At 43.5% G+C, this 22,229-nt stretch overlaps 1 long non-coding RNA gene across 2 annotated transcripts in view; it reads left to right on the top strand.

Moving 5' to 3' along the window:
* Window positions 1-21,836, top strand: part of LOC129147255 (uncharacterized) — a 34,985-nt gene extending 13,149 nt beyond the window's left edge. For both annotated transcript variants that reach the window (XR_008554630.1, XR_008554629.1), the window contains exons 2-3: window positions 21,064-21,302; window positions 21,795-21,836. This is a non-coding gene — a long non-coding RNA (uncharacterized LOC129147255). The remainder of the gene's footprint in view (window positions 1-21,063; window positions 21,303-21,794) is intronic.
* Window positions 21,837-22,229: the final 393 nt, after the last annotated feature.

Here is a 22,229-nt window from a genome sequence, read left to right as displayed (position 1 = left end):
CTCTCTCCTTTTCCAGAAGTTGCAGCACCTTAATGATGTCAGGTTTCCTCTGAAGTCCCACTCACAGGACTGGGAGGCACCGTATTCAACAAATACGTGAGGGGCTTCCATGTACCTGGTCCCATGCCAAGGGCTGGCTGCATGATTTAGGAAATGGGCCTGGCCCCAGCCTTCTGGAGCTTACAGTTGAGTGGGGAGATGAACCTTCGTCATATAATCAGACAAATATGATACTCAGCTCCAGGATGATCTTTAAAAATGTGGTTGTAAAGAAAGTCTTGCTGGGAAGAAATGGCATCTGACTTTTTATCTGAAGGATAAGCAGAGGTTACGTAGCTAAAAGGAGAAGAGGGGTGAATGGTCTATGATCCCTCTTCTAAAGCTGGTCTAAATACGCTTATTCTCCTTCCACATGAAAGCTCTCAAATATTTCATATTTGTTTGTTTATTTTCTCTTTAGCAAAATAAGGAGAAGCATGCCCCTAGTCTGACCATCTAAATCTTCTTTCCCTGGGTAACTCCTAATTCGTTTCCTGATGTCTTGTTTGAATTTGCTCAGTATCAGTTCAGGAATGGAGTCAACGGAGAGGAGAAAATTAATGTTTCTTGGCCACTCACATGTCAGGCACCATATTAAGCACTTTACATATGTTCACATTTAGCGTTCACATGAGTGGGCGGTTAGCAACCAGCTTTATTTTATAGGTGATTAAACTGAGGGCCACAGAATGGACCCAAGACCACACAGATGTAAGTGGTGGAGCCAGGTCTTCCTGACTCCTAAGACTTTGTTACTTCCTCCGCGTCACGCTGCATCCGTGAATTTGGCCACCATCCATCTCTGTAGTCTAAGACAGTATTAGTTTTGTTCACAGCCATGTCACACTTTTGGCTTCTTTTGGTCTTATGGACAAATATACTGTCATGTCCTCTTACATATGTGCACAGGCGAGTTTGTGTGCACATGTACAGACCAGGACTCCACTACCCTTTTGCTGCAATTGACTCTTTAGATTCTAGTTCAGCAAGACTTTCTTTATACACATTAGAGCAATCTTTCCAGTCCAAGGAGAGATTTTAAGTATTGATCCTTTGCCCAGCATGTAGCTGTTCCTACAGCTTTGGGTAATGTACTATGTATGCTTTCTATGTTCTCCGTTAAGTCCTGGCTGTTGAAAGTGAGCCAATAGATTATATCTCATACTCAGAATCAAAAATCCTGTATTTTCTGTCTCCAAATACTCAGTTCTTTTCCTGCCTCTCTGTCCTTCAACGTCTGAATTTACAACCCCACTGACGTACACGAAGGTGTCCCCAGATGCTCAGTGCCCTCTTAGGTCATTATTTCGGGGCATGCATTCTAGTGACCCCATCCTCTTCTTTCTTTGAACTCTTGCTCATCAGTCGAAAGGACATCTTCCCAAAGCCCCCTGCCCTCAAGCTGATTGTGTCTTTCCTGGCACTTTTACACCGTATGGTAATCTGATGCTTTTCCTGGAAAGACTGAAACCAGCATTGCCTTTTCTGTTCATGAAACCCAGCCCAACACATCATATACTGTACGAGTTCAGTGGAGGTGAGTTGCGTAAAAATGCCTTTAACTGAATCAGGTTAGCTTGCAAGGGCTCCGCTGTGCTTTGTGTATGATAATAAAGCAAGAAACTGGAAACGAGTGTCCTGCAGGCTTTCCCAAACGCTGACATTGGTCAGCCGCTCACGAAGGGCAATCCTGTTCTTTTCTACTTGCTGAGTGCCAATTTCTAAAGGAGGCTGCTCTTCACACTTTCGAAACCTTCCTCTCAACCCAGACTTCGTGCCTCAGGGGACAGGGACACTGGATCCAGCGGGTCAGGGCTGCCACTCCCCCAGTGCAGAGAGCAGCCCAGGAAGCCAGGTAGCTCCTCAGCCCTGAAGAAGCATTGATTTGGCTTTCTCAGCCGCCAACCACTGACCCTGAAACTGACTGACACCAGCACAACTGAAATGTGAGTCTGGCTAATGACATGGACCCTTTAAGCACTTGGACCATGATCCGATTTAGATTTAACCAAGACAGGCTGAGCATCTAAGGCGTGGCAAATTCTTTCTCTACTCGGTCTTGCATATCCCTGACACTTATTACAGTCCAATATTCTTATGCCCATTTCAGGGATGGAATACTTGAGTTTCAGAAAGAAAGTCACTACCAGGCCAACAACCAAGCACCTATGGAACAGGTGAAGGTTCCCTGGAGTCACCTCGCCCTCAATTTGGGGATACTGTGGAGACCCAGTGAGAACTCTTCTTTGCTCCCTGGAGCACCCTTTTCTGTCTGCATCCACACTAGGTAATGATTTTGCTTCTTCCTAGATTGTCATCTGATCTGTATCTGTAAATCTGCAACATATGCATCATTAATCCCATTTTCTAGTTGAGGAACCTGACACATACAAAAATGAAATAACTTGCTCCCCAAAATACAGCTAGTAAAGAGCAGAGGCAGGATTCAGATCCAGTCTGTGTAACCCAGAGACACTGCTTCTCATTGCTCAGCTCTGCTGTTTTCCTAGCTGAGCTGCTGCTGGTCCACAAAGCCTTCCTCCACCTCCCCGTCAACAGAACTCGCCCCTTTGGAAAGGGCCTTCTATGAAGTGTGGAAGCTCTGGAGCCAGACTGCTGAGACGCAGTCCCCAGCGCTGTCAGTTACTAATGGTGTTATTTCTAACTGGCTACTTAACTCGTTTCCATTTCCCATGTGTGTAACACTGAAATGTTAACATTACCTACCGAAAGAGAGGGCTGTGAGTGTTAAGTGAGTTAATTTAAGAATAGCGTTTAGAAGACTGCTCAGTGTGTGTTAAGCAATTAGAGGAGATAATAGTATTACTATGTCCACTAATGACACATTCCACTCTGTACTTGTGTAGTCTATCTTCCCTATTGTACTGTGAGGTAGCTGAGAGCAGGGATCTTATTTTAATCACTTGTATATTCCTGTACACAAAGGTATGGAGTAGGAACTGCAAAGAATGTTTATTGAATAATTGATAAAAATGAAAGACCAGAGGATTCATTTCTGGTCATTACCAACACTTGTGTTGCTCTACATCAGGTCCCTAGGTAATTTGCCCTGAAGTTAACCAGTCTTATCAAGCAATTTATGCTAAGATATAGCTGACAGCAATGAACTATTAAGCCATCCAAGTTTATAAATTAATAAGTGGGATACTTAATACTGTAAAAAAAAATTTACATCCACCTCATCCCCCAGAGTATCTGAATTTCAGAAGAGGATTCCATTATCTATCCCTACAACTAGCATTTATTAAGCACTTATTATGTGTTAGCTATTGATAGAAGAATTAAAGAATTATACAAATGGTAATGAACTATGGAATTTCTGTTCAAGGCAATAATGTTCTTGCAAGAAAAGAAACAGCTTCATTAATTACCATACTACATACAAGAAAAGGAATGAACATGGAAAGAGGTGAAAATCAATATTTCTTAGATACGTTTTATGTGCCAGGACTTTTATATATATTACCTCATTTCATGCTTAGAAAAATTATAATTATGTAGGTACTACTATTATTGTATTACAGATAGGAAAACTGAAGCTCCAGGAAGTTAAGTTGCCAAGAGTAGGACTAGGGCTTGAATCAACGTCCAAGCTAAAGCTGGAAAGTATCATAAATGAGGTAGAGCAAACACCATGGGAGCATCAGGTATAGAAAGGAACTCAAGCCTCTTACTAGTATCTCTACTTGGTGCTATTTCCTTATATACAAAGTGTAGGTTATGTTAATGATCTTAGACACTTCTACCGGAAATGGGACCTTGAAGATTATCAAATGCAATGCTCTTCTAATGCCCCCCATTGAAACCTTCCAAGAAGTATTCAGGTGCTCATTAAGTTGAAAATTAATCTGCAAGACTTAATCATCATCTGTATGTGCACTTGATATCATTATGTAATAGAGATGAAGAAAGAGATGAACAGCCCAGCCGGTGTTGCTCAGTGGTTAAGCATCAACCTATGAACCAGGAGGTCATGGTTCAATTCCCGATCAAGGCACATGCCCGGGTTGCAGGCTCAATCCCCAGTGTGGGGTGTGCAGGAGGCAGCTGATCAATGATTCTCTCTCATCATTGAGGTCTATCTCTCTCTCGCTCTCCCTTCTTCCCTGAAATCATTAAAAATATATTTTTTTAAAAAAAGAAAGAGAGAGGAACAGAGAGGTTAACTTACCTCACTGATTAGTAATCAGTAGAGCTGGCATACACACCAGGCTCTGTGGTTTCCACACCCACATGCTTACACACTCTGCTAGACTGTCTCACAAGCTATGATTCGAGATGAATAAGATGCCAGAAAGGCTGAGATAGCAAAACATGGCTGAAATAATGAAAAGATATAATAGGAAATGCGGAAACAGTGTAGGACTAGGTCATCCATAGTCTTGACTATTTGTATCCGTATGCTTGGTGTGTGATGACATCAGTCTATTAGCATATTTGCTTGTATGCTGGTTGCTTTATTAAATTGCAGGCCCTAGGTAGGCAAGGGTTGTGTCTCATTCACATTATTACCTTCCAGAACATTTGTCACATTGTATTTGCATAATATGTGTTCAACAAATGGAAAACAATTAGATATTTCATCAACTAACCATATGGATATACTCCCTGAAGGAACAATATGCATATATATATATATATATATATATATATATATAATTTTGCTAGTTAACTTTTGTGTGTTTCCTCTACTAATTATGAGTCTCTGTATCTCATCAGTCTGGAGAGCTGACCCAGTAAATAGTCTAGAATCAATTCTTGATATGTATATTTTTTTAAGTATGAAAATTTAACAATGATGTGGCACAAATGCAAAACAATTGAATGAGAGATTATAGTGTGTATTCAAGGAAAGAAAAGTAAACAATGGCTAAAGAATTCCCAGCTTGGGCTGTGGGACCTCGGAAAATCGAATTGCTTCTCTGGGACTCCGTTTCCTTTGCTAATAAAATAAAAAGATTGCTAAAACAGGATGCCCAATTCTAAGGCCCTATCATTGAAAGAGTATAAGCTTATTTTTGAATCTTTTAAATTTCAAATGAAAACTAAAAGCCCAAGAAGAAGGTGTCCCATTATCAGAAATATAAACCATCAGGTTATTAGTACACACACATCAAAAGACAAAACTGGTTGTCTTGAGAAACCACCCTCGTTTGTTGCCGCTTAATGAAGACACAAGAACGCTGGAGTGCCAGAGGCAGCTATTACAGGCTATTAACTTCTTTCCAGTTAAGGGCACATATTCTAATTTGCATTTCTGTATATGCATGAGCAGCTTTCAGCTGAAAAAGGATTTTGCCAGTTGTGACAAGGCCCTCACCAAAACTGTGACATGAGTGTTAAGTAAAGAGGAAGTAGGGTTTCCTTTTTCAACAGAAAGGTTGAAGAGCCCTCAGAAGATCTGGCAAGTTTTCCTGTTGGCTTTGTGGGTGAGAGTCTCATATTTTAACAATCATCTCAAACAAAATCAGTTTCGACTGGCTTCCCTTGGCACTGGGGCTCACGGTGACATGGCTAACAACGTTTGCATGATATGACAGTGGAAAGAATAATAAATTGAGGGTGAGGAACCAGAGTAGAGATCATGGGTCTGTCATTAATTGTCTACCTCACTGAGTAAACCACTGAACATCTGGACAAGCTGGAAGGGTTGTCAACTGCCAAAGTTTAGAAGGTGTGAGATGACAAATACAGAGCCCCTTGACCACGAGGATGCTTCTTGGTTCAAAGGATTTAAAGCTATCATTTTCTAATCATTAGCTGCCGACAAAGCTAATCGAGTAGAGATTTTAGTGCCTGCACACACCAAACCAAATGGTCTTTACAGAATTAGTCCAGAAAATTCACTAAGCAAACAGACAGCAATAATAATAACAAACTTTGGGTAGGGGAAATAATTTGATTTCCAAAAGTTACTGTATTATATTACTTTAAATATCCAGTTTCCAACAAAACAATTAAAAGATATGTGAACAAGTATGGTCCATACTCAGGAAAAAAAGGCAGTCAGTAGGAACTGTCCCCAAGGAAGCCAAATGTTGAACTTACTAGACTTTAAATCATCCATTTTATATGTTTTTAGAATTCAAGAAAACCACGTCTAAAGAATTAAAGGAAAGTATGAGAACAATGCCTCACCAAATGGAGACTACCAACAAAAAAGTAGAAGTCATAAAAATGAATCAAATAGAAATTATAGAGTTGAAAATTCCAATAACTGAAATAAAAAATTTATTGAAATTACACCCATTTTACTAAACTGAATTAAACTGGAAAGCAAAAACCAGGTTCTAACAGCACTGGTTAACCCAGGGTCCAGCACAGTATTTAGCACAGATTATATTCACAAAAAGAAGTGTTTTCTGAAAACATGAGTAACAGAGGACATAACAAAATACCATAGCCTGAGGCTTAAACAACAAAAATTTATGTTCTCACAGTTGTGGAAGCTGCAAGTCCAAGAGCAGAGACCAGCATGGTCAGATTCTGGTGAGAGCTCTCTTCCTGGTTTGCAGACAGCTGCCCTCTCATTGCGTGTTCATGTGGCTTTTCCTGGGTGTGTGCACAGAGAGAGAGAGTGAGAGAGAGAGAGAGATCTCCTCCTCTTTTTATAAGGCCACCAATAGGATCTGATTAGGACTCCACCCTTATGACTTAATTTAACTTTAATTATCTCCTAAAATACCAACGTCACATTGGAAATTGGGGCTTCAACATTTGAATTGTGGGGAACACAATTCAGCCCATATCAGTGTATAGTTGTGTATTCTCTTATATTCACATATAACCGTTAACAAGTAAGTTAGAATATTAATAAATCAGCTGGGTCCCACTCTTTTCTGTGTTGTCTCATTTTGGAGCTGGTGTCTTTGACCTTTCTCTTTGAGCTGAGTTCCCAAGGTCAGGAAAATGTGTTGACTTCTCATTGGTAAACAGCAAGTCAGCATATGTCTCCCTGAATCTCTTGATTTGCGTAAGTAGCCTCTTGTCTCGTCCTGACAGTAGTAGAAATGTGCCAATTAAATGATTGTTCTGCTTATCAAATTCTCATGGGAACATACTGGGCAGGAGGTAATTGTCTCCTCACTTACTTTGTATAAATATACATAACATTGAAGCATTGAAACCAAATACACTTTAGTCAGATTCTATCACCAACATGAGGGTAAATCTAATTTATCTTTTTAAGATTTTAGAGCTTGAGGGAGATGATAAAGTCACCAAATATTTATAGAATGCTTAACCATTTAGAAAGAGCTTACTTACACTTTTTCTTGCAAAGAAGGTATTTTAACTATCATTACTTCACAGGTAAGACTCTGAAATGCTAATTTCCCCCCAATGTAAGTCAGCTCTTAAATCTTCAATGGATTTAACTAACTCCATCCACTAATGCTAGAGTCTGTGTCTCTCCCCTGTCATTAGCAGCGTCCCAAAGTCAAAAGCTTAATTTTTATTTTGCTCTGTACTTTCCACATTATTTTGACACATATTAAGTTAATCTGCTCACCACCGTCCTGTGAGCTGGGTGGAAGGATATGGAGGATAAGGTTTCTCCAGGAGACTAAGTCAGGGAAGGTGTCCATGGCTAGGGCATTCTAGAGTTGACTATGAGGTGATGTGCCCAGCTGCCTCAGGCCTAGTATGTCAATAACTCAGGCCCCTGTAATCCAGATGCAACACATGTGTTAAGAAGCTTCTGACATTTAGTTACATCAGAAAAAAAAAAAAAGCAAAAAGCAAGGTCAGAAACCCAGAATCTCTTAAATCTGCATTAAAACCTCAATGCATCATTATGGTAAGGAGAAAAAAGTACGCAGAAACTATTGCAGCTACTTAACAACTCATGAATATAAATCAGAGACTTTAAATTGCACTTTACACAAATATTTGGACACTTATTGTTATCGATAATTATATAGCTTACCTGACAAAAAGACAAACTGAAGGAAGCAGTTTGAGCTGAAGATCCACGTAGCTCTCAATGAACTCGTTTCTTTAAAGGACAGACCCAACAGATTGGCTGCCTAAACGCCTGGGTCAGGGTTTGCCAGTGACCTGCTTGGCAGAAGAGAGCTCCCTCCATGACCACCCACAGTTTCTAAGATTCTATTTGTCAATTCTTTGTGTGAAGTCAAGGACACTCCCGTTTATTTGGACTAAGTAACTGCCGTAAATTCAGATTACCTCCATGTGAGAGTCTGTTTTCCAGAAATCTAAGTACTGAGGACATGAGGCCTGTGGTCAGCAAAGGAAGGGACACAGCCCTGACCTTTGGAGCTCTCAGGACCTCTTCCCTGACCCTCCGCCTGAGATGAGGAGTGTAAGTCTGAGTCAGGAGCAGAAACACTTCAGGCCTTAGGATGACCGACCTGGATGGAGAACGCTGGGGAGCGGGTCTGGGGAGAGAGTGTAATGACATGAAAGCCCTTGTTTCCTCTTGGAGAGCCTGTTGGGATTTCTAGGCCCTTGGAAGTTATTTCTCTACTGTGCTGTGACCTCCTTTTGGGATCTCCTTCTGTCTCTGACTCCATTCAAGGAACAGCCTCTGAGGTGAACTGTGGTATGTGCTGGGTACAGAATACCAGCATGAGTGTGGAAGCCACATTCCCGGACTTCTGAGAGCTGTATCCAAGAATGATGACAATTAGATACAAGGTGATCTGGGAAAAGGAAAAGAAAGACAAAGAAAAGCAAATAAGCAAACACAGGAGTGCAAGAAAACCTTTATTCCAACAACACAGCTTTCCCCGTCCCCCTCCCCCCACCCCTCCCACCCCCCATAAGAGTAGAAAGCCGACATCCCCAGAGAGTTGGCTAAATTCGGTTAAATTGCTGTGGTTTTACCATGTCTACATTTTGCACATGCTGTTCCCTCTGCTGGTAATGCTTTGCACAGCACTTCCGGTCCCAAAACTCCTATTGATCCTTCCAGAACCAGCCCAGGTCTTCCCTCTCCCTGACCCCTCCTCATCATTCCTGCCCCTGTGGGGCTGTTTGTGTTTGTTGATGCAGACACTCCTTGCACACAACTCCATCACGACACTTTATGGTATATTCTGATGGTTGCTTGTATGTACGTCTGCCCTGCCAAATGGTGATTCGTGTAAGCAGGTGCTGTGTGCTGTTCATTTCTGCATCCCAGGGTCTAACGTGGGACTTGGCTCATAGCTGGTGCTCAATGAATTCTTATTGAACAGTCATCAATGGAAGCTATCCGCAGGTCTCAACCAAGGGAGGGGGTGGAAGAGGAAACTGGCACCTCTGTCACAACCCATCACTCTCCCTTTTCCCTTTTTCTCTCTTTTCAAGAAAACTTTATACCTGTCCCTGAGGGACACTAAGTGGTTGCCTGGCAGCTGCCTTGCTCGATAAATTTAACTCACTTTCCCTCTCTCGTGCTTCTCTCTCAGCAAAAGCCAGCCAACAGGAGGAGCAAACCCAGCAGCAGATACATTTACACAGCTGACTCGGAACAGAAAAGAGGAAAAGCTGGGTGTCCCTTTGGGAAAGCAATACCCTGATTTTTCCGAGCTCACCCCATTTCTCCCACCAGGCCCAGTTTTCAATTACCTGAGATCTCCAGACATCAAATGCCATGCATCCTAGTCACATCTTTTGCTCCTCTTCTCCCAAGTCCAAATGAATGTCCCTCCCCGAACCTGAGACTTCACCTCTCCATGTTAATAATTCAGCGCGTGTATATATATGTAGTGAGCGATTACAGAGGATCTGGAACTGAAGGCTGCGATGCCTGTGGTTCAGAAGCAGTGTCTCCTCCTCGCCTGAAGGGCAGAGTGAGAGGCGGGCCCCTGGGGCTATCCCAGGATGGCGGTAGTATCATCTTTAAGCTGATGGGAGTGAGAAAGAAAGTCCATCAGATCAAGTCTTAGGAGGGTCTGGGCTCCTGGGGAGAGGGTCAGAGCTCAGGGGAGCAGTAGGCAGAGCTGGATTTCAATGACGAAGGCAGATGGGCAGGTACACATTAACATGGGAGTTGTCAGGGTAGATTGCTGAGCTGGGAGATCATCTAACATCCTCAGCCTTGGACGGAAAAGAAGGACAAGGGTTGTAATGTCATCATTCATGCATGCACTCATTATTTTACTCATTTATTCCCTTGGCACGTAATGAGCAGGAGTTAGACCCATGCTGGATACTGAAAATGTAATGGGGAGTTAGGATGACATAGGTATCAAGAAGATGCCAGGCGCTGTATCAGACACTTTAAACAAGTTATTTATTTCTAATCCTTAAAACAGCCCTACTACTTGGATTTTATGATTCCCATTTGCTGGGAGGGGGGAGAGCACTAAGGCTCGTAGTAATAAAGGAACTTTCCCAAGATCGCACAGCGAAGGAGGAATACTTCACCAGGATTTAACTCCATCAGTCGATTTAAATATCAGAAGAAAAATAAAAGGGAGAAAAAAACAAAGAATCTCCCCAGCTTCCATTCTCAGAATCTCAGCATCTCATTTCCTAAAGTGGCTGCGGTGAAACCTAGCAGCCCACAATTGCTTCCCTGTCCAGGCTGCACAGCTGACTGCGAGATCCAGGCTGCTGCTCTTTGATTAGGGGCATAAAAACAGGCTGCTGAGCCACCCTGGCTCGGCCCAATGGGCTCTGGACTGGGGAGTGAGTCAGCAGGAAGCCCTTGTGAGTGTCAAGTGCAAACATCCCAGAATAGCTGCCCACTGGGCAGGAGGCTTCAGTCGCTGCCCCTGGTGTGCCAGCCTGTGAATTGGAGATGGCAGGAAGCTTGACAAGACGGGTCTGAGCCAAAAATAATCCCTGTCTGCTCCAGAAGGCTCCTGGGAAAGGGCAAGAAAACTTCAGGGGGAAGCAACTGGGAGCCCTGGTCACTGATGAATTCATTCGCCCCAGACAGGAAAGAGCCTCATCCTGCAGGTCACCTGTGGCCAGGCTTGACCCGAGGCCATGATGGGCATCCCAAAAGGCCTCGAGAATCGTTTCTAATCTGCCAATTTAAGACTCTAAGCAAAAGAGAAAATGAGGTTGACTGGATTTAAGAACTAGAGGCTCACTAATCATGAAAAACAAGAAAGGCCTGAATTTTTAAAAAAACAAGACATTCAGGCATTCAAATACCAAATAATTAGGGCCTACAAAAGGTAGTGATGGACGTGGTACTGGAGATACAATGAGAAACAATGCATCATCCAACACCCAGTTTCCACCAAGTCCAAGCTCCTTGACCAAGTACTCAAGGGTTCTCTGTTTGAAAGGATGCAAAATGTATCAGTTAGTTCTCCTTGGGTCAAAAGTAAGAGAAACAAAAAGGACTCTTTTTCTCTTTTTTTTCTTTTTTTGGGGGAGCGGGGGGAGGGAGGGTGGGAAGAGCTCATGTAACAAACAAAACTGTAGACTTAGGGTGTCTACAGGCATGACTGGATACAGGGGTCAAAGCGATGCCAGCAGCCTCCCTCAGTGGCTGCATTTCTCTGTCTCGCCTTTTTCTACTTTCTTTCCATTCTCAGGACTAGTTCCTCTGGGGACTCCCAATGACTCCAGGCCTTCATCCTCCCAGTTAGGTAATGGCGTAAATAATTATGTAAATTGAACTTTAAAATGCATCATGTCTGTAGCCATTATGAAAAAATTGAGTAAATATTCTTTCAGTATTTAAAGACCATTATCTGATCCATTGAAGAAATACTCTCATCATGAATTGAGTTGTTTCACTTTCATCTTACTCATTAACATAAATGAAAATCTATGCCAACTATTCATCATGAGGCCATACTCCATCATAAGTTGCCACAGAGTTGGCTGCAGAGTCAAGAGTTTGGCAAAAAATCAAGCGAAAGCATTCTCTGAGAATCAACTGGCTATATAACATTTACAATAAAGAGTATTGTTTATATAATTATTACTTATAAAGTATGTGCTATATATATATTTTATGTCAGTAAGCATTATAAAAGACTTACGTATGTTTATATATGCATACCTTTTTTCAAAGGTCCGTTGTTGAACACTTACCTGCACACCACTGACACCCAACCCAGCTCCGCATTGTGCCCAGACCAGCTCTCCCCATGAGACAAAAATCCTAGGCCCCGGTGTTGGGACCAGGTCACGGTGTGGGTTTCCCTTGCCCCTTGGTGATTCCCTCCCAAGCAGAACTCGATGGAGATGACCCCTAGCCATCGTCCGTGCCTTTCTCTCCAGGAGGTTACTCAGCTCCCATGCAAATTTGCCATTGCATCACCTGAACCTTAGAACTCTTCAGACCAAAGGGGATCGAGAAGGGTCCCTTGACCAAGCCATCAAGAGGGCCCAGGTGACTTCACACCTGTATTTCATGAACATAGCCAAGACAGGCCCCTCTGGTGAGCCTTCCCAGAGCACAGAAAAAAACATTCTGTACTAAGTCATTGCTTCAGCCTCTAGAAGTGGAAGCAACTCGCAAATGTAGAATTTTTCAAACCCAGGAGTCAAGATTACTTAAGTCCTACTTCACCGATCACCTTGATACATAAGCAGAAGGTCCACACCAGGAGCAATGCTGCTGTCTTGGCAGGTGCAAGGTCCTCTGGGATGCAGGAAGGAAGGACTTCCTCAAGTCTTCCTGATGGAGCTCAGATACAGTGCTGGGACTTCCCAGGGAGCGGAGACCCCTGAGAGGGCACATTTCCACTAAGCCACAGAAATGTTGGGAGTAGCGTGGAAGGGAAGATGGCGGACAAAGTGGGGAAGGAGGTTGGTGAAATATCCTTGCTGAGGGAGCCTGACTGTCCTTCTTCCTCTGTCCCTCATCATCTACTCTCCTGGCCAGCTCCCGCCTGTTACTGAGATCTCGGGTTAGGTGCCGCCTCTCTCGGGAAGCCTTTTCTGATTGTAAACGTTCCACTTGTAGTTGAGTCTCCTCCCCGAAGCCGCTGGAGCATCCTGCACGGCCTCCTCTAGCATGGACTGTAGGTACCTGTTTAACTGTCTGTCTCCAGACTAGACTGCAGGCTCTTCCAAGTCAGGCAGCTTGTCTTGCTCACTCTGTTATCCCTGGCGCCTGCCACATGCCTGGCCTTGCACCCATAGAAGCTGATGAACGCGCTGTCAAAGCCTGTGGCCCACAGAGGATGCTGCTGCTCTAGGACCAGGTCCACCACCTGGGTTGCTGGTGTCCTCTGGCTTTTCTTGCAAGTGTTCTCACCTCTCAGACCCTAACCCCTGCTTGCCCCCCATGCCCTCGCTCACCGGCTTCTTTGGCTCTTGTGTATGACTCAGCTGGCTCCCCACTCCCCTTTCTTCTGCTTCCTCACAGATGCCAAATGTAGTGGGTCTGAAGGGTGAAGGAAGTTCATGGCCCTCTGCTCCAAGAGACATGGCTGCGTCCAGGTTCCTGTGCTCTGGTCAGGAAGGCGCCATGGTGTCCTGGAAAGTTCACAAACTCAGCTTGAAGTTCACAAACTCCATCTCAGTCCATTTCCTAGCTGGGTGGCCATGGGCAAGTTATTTTACCTCTTTGAGCCTCAGTTTCCTTAACGATGCAACAGATATAATACTCCCTGTCTAATTCATGTACTTCTTAAGTTCAGATACATACTGCATATGCGGGGGTTTACATACAATGAAGGGGTAGGCATGCACATGGAGTGAAACTCATTATACAGAGAGCACTGTTGATGAGAACATGCAAATTTGATGGTCATTTAAGAATACTGCATCTTCAGCCCTCCCCACCCACCTTACAACTCCTCAGTTTTACAAAGGCTTTCCGGTATGATTCATTCTTCAGACTCAACCAGCTCACCCCACATGAATCCGCAATACTGGAAATAGCTTTTCAAAGCCGACCTTAAATCACCATGCTAGACTTGGTGCCTAGCCCAAAGCAATATTAATATGAACCAATCCAATTAAATGAAGCTCAAATGCCATCTCTTTCCGAAGTCTTCTATGAGTCAAACCGTCCCCCAAACCACCACCACCAAACTCCGGAAGCCTTCTTTCTCATCCTCTGAATTTGCTCCCAGCCCTCACATCCCTGGGACTCCAGGTCTCCGTGAAGTGACTATTCCTATGGAGACATAAAACCAAACAGGCAAGAATAGGACAAGGCAAGGAAGTGGAAATAAAAATAGGTTATTCGCATCCACTTAATGTAACTTCCACAGACAGGTAGGGGTTGCCAATGCCAGACCAGAAAGCAGCCCCTCGCCATGAGAGTCATAATATTACAAGTTAAATCATAGCATATCTTGGGATCAATAGGACCCAATGCCATAGACACTGCCAGGATTTTTAATGGGACAAGACTTCATGATACCATGTCCAAGGTAGAGTCATATCTACAAGGCTCCACCTTTTAGACCAGTTAGGAAGCTTTGGACAAATCACTTACCCTCACTGACTCAGTTTCCTCACCTGTAAAATGGAAAGTAATTATAGTTCCTAGCACAGATAGTTCTTGTTTTAAATGAGATAATACTTGTTGAATGCCAGACACCAATGAAATGATCTATAAATGTTAACTGTTATTATTTTACTAGAGGCCCGATGAACGAAATTTGTGCACAGAGGGTGGTGGGGGAGGTCCCTCAGCCTGGCCTGTGCCCTCTCGCAGTTCGGGACCCCTTGGGGGATGTTCACCTGCCAGCTTTAGGCCCAAGGGGATCAGGCCTAAGCCAGCAGTCAGACATCTCTCTCGCAGTTCAGGGCTCTTGCAGTCCAGGACCCCTTGCTCCTTACTGCCCGCCTGCAGCGGAGGCAGGAGAGGCTCCTGCTACCACCACTGCGCTCGCCAGCCGTGAGCCCAGCTTCTGGCTGAGTGGCGCTCCCCGTGTGGGAGCACACTGACCACCTCCTGTGTTGAGCATCTGCCCACTGGTGGTCAATGCGTGTCATAGCAACCGGTCGTTCCACCATTCAGTTGATTTGCATATTAAGATTTTATTATATAGAGTTGTTATAATTCAGGGAGCTCCATTCAAATTCTTGTGCAACTCGATGTCATGACATAGATACTATAGCAACCTCTCTGAGTGGACTTTCCAATGGTCACATGCTGGTGTGGCCACTCTCCTGCGATGGAAGATGTATCTTTCTATTCTGTGTTTGTTTTGCAGATTGACACTCAGTCTTCTCCTTCATGCTCCTAGAGAGTCATATGTATTTTCCCACAATAGTGCTTATTACCTTGAGTTGTAATTAATTTTCTTCCCATTGAAATTCTAAATGCCTCCGTGGCCAGGGCTCAGTCTCGTGTATCTTTGTATTTCCAGAGTTTCACACATGTTTAGCACATCGCTGATATTTAGTATTTGTTAAGCTAATTTTTGAAAGAAATATTAATTAATTCTACCTTGGTCAAAGACTCACTGGGTAACACAAGGAGGTGGAAGTAACAATGAATTTTCCCAATGTCCCATGCTATGGCGTCATACCACAGCGTCATGTTATACCATTATGACTCTTGTGTTGTTTGCTTTCTTTATGGGTAAGAACTACATTCAGGTCCATGCATACTAGTAAGCCAACTAAAAGTGTGCTCTGCTCTGCCATCCTTAGCTTTGTTCTCATGCTTGCAGGACAGCTGCCACTGCTCCAGGCATCATCACTTCCACATTCAAAGGGGAACCAAGTGGGGAAAGAGGCACCAGACCTTGCTCTCCCCTTTTCTCTGGAAATCAAAAGCCACTCTGGAGACCCACAGTAGAACCCCACCCAGCTCCCCTGGGCCAACCCTAGCATGTGGGAGGCTGTGACTGTGTAGTATTCAGCTGGGCATTTGCTGCTCTGAACCAATAAGCGAGCTCCCCAGCTAGAAAAAGAGAGTAGATCTTAAGAAGTCACTTCAGAGTGTCTGCCACACTCCATGAAAACCTAAGGGAGGTGGCGTTAATGCCTCCCTTTCACAAATGCAGAGCCTGGGGTGAGGAGTAAAACGATCTATACGCAAGTTCATCTCACTGGTCCAGGAAGAGCTGACATTCTGCTGATGAAGTGTTCACGCTCTTTCCCGTAAGCCACATGGAAAAGGAACAAGGAATGTAGATCTGAAGTCATGTTGATGTATGTTTAGTGCAAGCAAGTTTTCAGCTTAGGATTTTCTTATTTTCTAGAAGGAGGTTCTTTGCTGAAGAAGGCAAACTCTTGACCTTCCTGCCATAGGCATCCAATGCCAACCAAATCAGCCGCCGCCCTGTGTTCTGCATGCCTTAGACACCCGTCGCATAGCATCTTTAGCAAGATGTCAATCCCGTCTGCCTCACTATTAAACTGTGCTCAGCCCAAGTTTTGAGAGTCAAAGAGAATCACAATGAGGTTTTAAAAATTGTGCCGGTCAAAGAAACCATCCAGATTGATTAAAAAAAAAAAAAAAAAAAAAAAAAGCTTAATCCTGCTCATTTGGATGAGTTCATTCAGCTGGAATCTTCTAACAGCTTAGAGCGATACCAATGCCTTTGTGGCCTTCCTAATCCAGTTTTCATTTTTGAATAAAATTAATAGCAGAAATATGTTGGAGCCGAAAGCTGGCTTCCTTCCTGAGGATAGTGAACTCTTTCTCATACATATTCCCATCTGTCTTCACCAAAGCTCGGTGCAGTCCATAAGGATAAGAATGAATGCGTCTATCGTGTGGATAAAGGAATTAAGACGCAGAAAGGTAGTTACTTGGGAAAGGACAGGCACCTGCCAACATTAATGTTGCTTTATGGCTTATACATCGTCCCCTTCGCAACCAATAAGAAAACCCTTGGTTTATTTAGTCCAGAGCTTCTGGTTCTTAGCAAGTTGCCCAATGCTATTTCTGCAGACAAAATGAATAGGAGACTTCATATCATGATATGGAGTAGCACCTGGCCAAGACCCCCATATATAACTTTGCCCATGAAATCTACTGGCATTTCCCCCTCAGTTCAACTCTCCCAGACCCCAAACAAATATTTTATGGACATGCTTTAAGAGTCTTCTGTCCTATAAGAAGGGTTGAGAGGACTAAGAGTAGCCCCTGCTAGCACTTTCCTGAAAAGGCAGAAGTGTTGGGAGAAGTGTCTAGTCATTCAATAGAAGTAGGGATATTGGAGAGAAGAGTTCTGCCCACCCTCCCCATTAGTTTAGTGGTGATGGTAAGTCTACTCCACATGGCAGAGCACAAGGAGATACATGCTTTAGGGAAGACCAAGACTAAGTTCAAGTCCTGCTACTTGCTAGCTGTGGGACTCTGAGCTAAGCTAGAGTGTCAGTTACCACCTCTGTGAAAGGTGGTAAGACCAGACTTAGAGAGAAGTATTATAAAGATTACTTGAGATTATGGACAAATAGCCTAGTAGATATTTAATGCATTTGCCAGAATCCCATCAAAATGTGAGATGCAGCTGTCAGCATCTGCTGAATTGTGTGCTCAGAGGCTGAGGGAGGGCTAAGCTGCAGGCGGAGGATGCTCTGCGCTTTCAGGATCTCCAGGTGGGATGAGCTGAAATGGGTGCTGGTTAGAATAAATCATCCTAGGGGAGGACGGAGACTCGGCCCTGGAGACAGAGTGAATGTCACCTGAAAGAAGGAGGTGGCCAGGCTCCAAGCAAAGACTGGGAATTAAACCTGTTCAGAAACTCCTTCCCTCCTCCTCCCGAGCCTCCTCCTGAATCCACTATGCACCCTCCTCCTGCTTTCCTTGGCAGAGCCCAGCCCTCTCTCATCAAAAACACCCCCATCAAGATCTGCTAGATCAGGCAGAACTGACTCCTGAGGAAATACAAAGGGCTAAAAAGTACTGAAAACAGTCTCAATATCACTAAGAACCCAGGAAATAAAAATTCAAACACCAGTAAGATGCTTCAAGAGGGCTTAAATGGGGAGGGCAGGGCCAGAAGGCATCCTAAACAGAGCTTGCTGGGTATATCTGTAGACATAAATTATATTCAAATTCCAGGTTTTATTTTCTTTGAATACTAAGATAACACAGTGAATCTGCAGATACTGCTATCTCTTTACCTAAAAACAGCAGAGTGTTTCCAGCGGAACGAAGAGGCAAGAGTCAGATTCCTCGTGTGGGAGTCAAAGGTTGAAGGGTGAAGGGACTTGCTTGAGGTCTCTCCCGGTTAGTGAGCAAAGGACTGGACTGAATCTCCCAGGACAAGGGGCTCCTCGTGTGTCTGATGTCCCAGTGAAGGGCAGACAGAAGACATTGTCTTGCAGAGCACTAGCTTGTCGTTACCCACCCCCCTGACACAGAGTCAAATGAGTCCAAATAAAAATGTCATTTGGATCAAAATATTAGAGATGTACTAAGACATCTAAAATTGCACACAGATCAAAGTATATGAAGTAATATATTTTCTGGTTCACCCTCAAGACTGTCATCAAAATAATAAGGAAGCAATTTCCCACCTCCCACACTAATTCCACCCTAATCAAAGCACAGAAACGCATTTGCCTTTGCCAAACTGGGGTTTGTGGGATTCTGAGCAGACATGGGAGGGCTGTCAGCGCCACAGTTTCAGAGAAAGAGGCTGTATCTTTCTGACATGACCCACTGGGGAACCAAGAGCATTAACCTAACTGACAAATGACCAAAGGCCAAAACCCTCTCAGGTAGCATCGTCTCACTCAGCCTGCTAGGAAAGTCTTCCCTAATCCTGCCAGCCAAAAAATTCTCTTTTCTACTCCAGAAATCCACAGCACCTCTGGCCGTGCCTTGCGAAGGCTTTTTAAATGCAGATGTTCTATAAGAATGAAAAGGGAACTCAGGACACCTAGGTGTGAGTTCCTGGCCCATCAGTCACTCTTATACACTGAGCAGCCTTATCTCAGAGAAGCAGAAGACAGTAGGGGTGACATGGGTGTTACCTCCTGCAAACGTGCACACCTGCTGGTTAATTCCTGGTGATACAATGAGACACCCACAGCCCCTCAACGTTTCAGTCAACAAATTATTTGATGACCATTTGAGGACATGATTCCTGGCTGTTGTCTGAAAGCTTTTTATGAGACCACCTGGCAGGTGCATAGTGAATTGGATCCAGGAAAATCAAGGAAGCACCAGGAAATCAGGCCCCACCACAGAAGTATCTGTGACCACAACAGGGGTGGACATGGCAAGAGCAAGGGCATTGATGGGGACCTGAGTTTATCGACCACATAGGCAGACTACAGAGATTTCTGTACTGTCCCAAGAATATGAGAGATAGGCTCTTCAAGGGTGATGGGAGCAGAAACAGATTAACTATGAAACTAACAAACAAAATAGAAACAGACTCAGAGAGAGAGAACAGACTGACAGCTGTCAGAGGGGAGGGGAGTTAGGAGGCTGGGTAAAAAATGGTGAAGGGATTAAGCAGAAAATACTGATAGACACAGACAACAGCATGACAATCACCAGAAGGAAAGTTAGGGAGATAAGAGAGGGTAAACGGGAGGATAAACAGTGATGGAAGGAGACTTGACTTGGGTGGTAAACATACCATCCGATATAATAATCCTATATAATAAAAGGCTAATATTCAAATTGACCCTAACAGCAGAATGACGAGTCGCCATGACACGCACTGACCACCAGGGGGCAGACGCTCAACGCAGGAGTCGCCCCCTGGTGGTCAGTGCACTCCCACAGGGGGAACGCCACTCGGCCACAAGCTGGGCTGATGGCTGCAAGCACAGCGGCGGTGGCAGGAGCCTCTCCCGCCTCCTGGGCATCGCTAAGGATGTCTGACTGCGGCTTAGGCCTGCTCCCATGGGGAACAGGCTTAAGCCATCAGTTAGACATCCCCTGAGGGCTCCTGGGCTGCCAGAGGGATGTCTGACTGCTAGTTTAGGCCTGATAACCCAGGGAGTGGGCCTAAGCTGGCAGGTGGATATCCCCCGAGGGCTTCTGAACTACGAGAGGGTGCAGGGTGGACTGAGGGACCCCCAGAGTGCACAAATTTTCGTGCACCGGGCCTCTAGTATAATATATAGATGATGTATTATAGAATTGTACACTTGAAACCGATATAATTTTATTAATCAATATCACCCCAGTACGTTCAATAAAAAGAATAAATAATAAATAAATGTGTATTTTAAAAGGCTCATTTGAAAGCCCTGTACCCCATTTTCTATTTGTAATTTAATTTTCTTTTCCTTGGAGAGTATGATGGTTAACTTTATGTGTCAACTTGACTGGGCTCAGGGATGCCCAGAAGATGGATAAACATTATTTCTGGGTGTGTTGGTGAAGGTGTTTCCGGAAGAGATTAGCATTTGAGATTGTATCACCCTCCTAAGAATAACACCGTGTGTGGTTTAGAGTGGTCTCCAAATATGGTGCATGCATTGAACCAATGACAACCATATATTTCTATGTCTCCTATAGCTGGACTAGGCAAGCCCATAAACCAAGTGTTGTAAGTGAATGGTCCCGCTCACCATCACTCTCAATGGAGGATGTGTGCTTCTCTCCTCAAACTCTATAGTCAGTATGTTAACATATTAACCTACTTACTATGAAAATCACACATACTTAGAAGATGATATATTTTCTTTCCATAAGCCAGCTACAAAGTCACATAACTTTGCCTGGGGAACAAAGACTCATATCAAGGAACTTCTCTAAATAGTTGAATGTTTCATGGCATTATTCGATAATATGTCCACCTCTTCTTCTTCACAGTAAGGATATCCTATACCCTTATATAAGCAGAAAGAATTCTAAGACCAAGTCTCCCCCTTCTCTGATCAGGGTTTGAGTGGACAATGCCTGCACCTTATTCCTATATTTTCCATTTTCTATGCCTGGAGTAGCTGAAGAACTACGTTTTTGAGACACGTGGTTGTTCTCTCTCTTTTTCAAATAGTCAAACTCAAAGAAGCAGAGTAGAATGGTGTTTTCCAGGGGTTGGGGGAGAGGAAATGGAGAGGTGATGGTTAAACAATAAAAATTTCAGTTATGTAACTGGGTGTCTCCTGGATGTTATGTTAATGCTTTTAATTACTAGTAGGTTAGAGTCAAGATCTTTTGGCCCTGATTTCATTGTTAATTGCGTATTAATTTTCCAGTTCACTTCTTGGAGGCAATATTGCATTCCTACTGCCAGATCATGGAGATCTCAAGCTAATTCAGGAATTGGCCGTAGAATGGAAAGCGAAGTCCAGAGCAGAGTGCTGCTGACCGTGGTCCTGACCATTTTCACACACAGAAGTAAATGACTTTCAGGAAATTTGAACCAGTTGAATAAGACATAGAAGCAAGGGGGAGAAAAAGGAAGAATGAAGGGCAAACACGGAGAGAAAGAGGGGTGAGAGAGAAAGATAAGAGAAGCGTAGATATTGAGAGATTTCCACAAAGGCTTTCTTTGGTGACGTTTTTAGAGATTTGCATTTATAAAGAAATAATAAAAACACCAAAGATAACACAACATCAGTAGAGATCTCTGTATAGCACCTGCAGCACTCTGTACTAAGCATGAGGCTAAGTAATTTATTTTCCTCACCTGTAAGGTATTTACTATTTTTATTCCCATTTATGAGGAACCTGAGGCTTAGAGAAGTTAAATAAGTGTCCTTAGGTCATGCAAAGTTAAGTGGCAAAGATGAGACACCATATTAAGGATTCTTATTCCAAACTTTCTCTCTTAACCACAGTGAAAATGCTGCCCCCCCCCACACACATCATTTCCAACCAATGTAAAAAGACACCTGTATTTACCTCCAACAACACTATGCTTTTACTCATATTATTACTGTGACTGAACTCTGATTTTCTTTTCATTTTTATTTTGTTTGTACAGGAAAATTCTTCCCATGTAAATTATTAAGCAATTTCGTCAAGAAATAAAATCTCTGAAAATTGACCACATGCTGTCCTGACCAGTCAAAAAGGATTTTATGTGTAACCATCTACTGATCAATCATTTCTGCAGGAGTCAGGTCCCAGTAATCCGTCAAAACACCTTTATGGTCCACCAGCCTTGGACGTTCCTTCAAACAACCTGTGCTAAAATTGATGATGCTTTCGCAGTTTCTCTATTTGAACAGACAAATACATCTTCAAAACACACAGCACACATCCCTGCACTTCTCTTATATAAAAGCTGAGCCTACACATGTCTGACCTCATATGCCTTCTGATTAGTGGGAAATGACTTATATCATTTTAAAAATTCATTTTAAAAAAGGTAAACTGGGTGAAATCCAGGCATACTCATCCAGAGTTGGGTTTCCAG

Source organism: Eptesicus fuscus, chromosome 19, assembly GCF_027574615.1.
Source record: "Eptesicus fuscus isolate TK198812 chromosome 19, DD_ASM_mEF_20220401, whole genome shotgun sequence".
In the NCBI taxonomy this organism is placed as follows: Eukaryota; Metazoa; Chordata; class Mammalia; order Chiroptera; family Vespertilionidae; genus Eptesicus; species Eptesicus fuscus.
The sequence above is the reverse complement of the archived record's forward strand: the minus strand, read 5'-3'. Positions and strand labels throughout refer to the sequence as shown.